This window comes from Rhagoletis pomonella, unplaced genomic scaffold, assembly GCF_013731165.1.
Source record: "Rhagoletis pomonella isolate Grant_MI unplaced genomic scaffold, Rhpom_1.0 Rhpom_scaffold_00008, whole genome shotgun sequence".
NCBI classification, from domain to species: Eukaryota; Metazoa; Arthropoda; class Insecta; order Diptera; family Tephritidae; genus Rhagoletis; species Rhagoletis pomonella.
Window position 1 is genome coordinate 17253836 of NW_023458562.1, and position 881 is coordinate 17254716.

The window sequence follows — 881 nt, forward strand, 5'->3', positions numbered from 1 at the left end:
ATAAAGCTCTTTAAACCTACTTTATTTTTTATGAATAAGGCCATGAGAATATAATTAAAACTTTAAAGTCAGAAACATGGTACAATAAAAACAGGTAGAAGCCAAATTGACATCAAACCTACAAAAGTCAAAGTTTTCGGGAGAGTAAAAATAAAAATGAGCATGTGTAAAGAAAAATAAAAAAATTACATTTCGCTGGTTGACGTTTTTAAGTAAATTTGAAGTTTTGTATTTATTTATTTATTTTCTTTAGTTAAAATTTGTTAATTTGTATGTTCTTTTCCATTTTTTTATACATTGAAAGTTTATATTTATAGTACCTGTTTTAATTTTGTATAATATACAAATGTATGTATAAAGCGATATATGTACTAGGCATAACGTTGGGCAATCAATAAAACAACGGAACACAAATAAGCGCGATCATTTATTAAGCTTTCACAACTTGATTTATGAGTTGCAGTGTTGTTGGAAGGACTTTCCGGCATAATGGTCATAGGAAGAGCACTTGGCATCAAACGTGCCTTTCCTGTACCTCCTGGTGCATTTATGAAATCTGCTGCTTTAAAATGCTTAACGCACAGCAAGGCATTTCGCTGCAGCTCTACCCCACAGCTGCTTTCCCAACGCTCCTTACGCCAAGGGCATTGAGGCACGTTAAAAAAATTAGTGATGTCTGCATTATATTTAACACCACATAAAAAACAACGCTTCAGGTGCTGCATTTTTAACACATACACTAAGTATAAACCGCACAACACTACAATAATGCAAATGTTAATTAAAATTTGTTTTTAACGAACATTCAAAAAAAACAAACGACATGACATTTTAAGCGTAACGAAATATAGGAAATAAAATAAAATCAAGTTGAAGTTTAA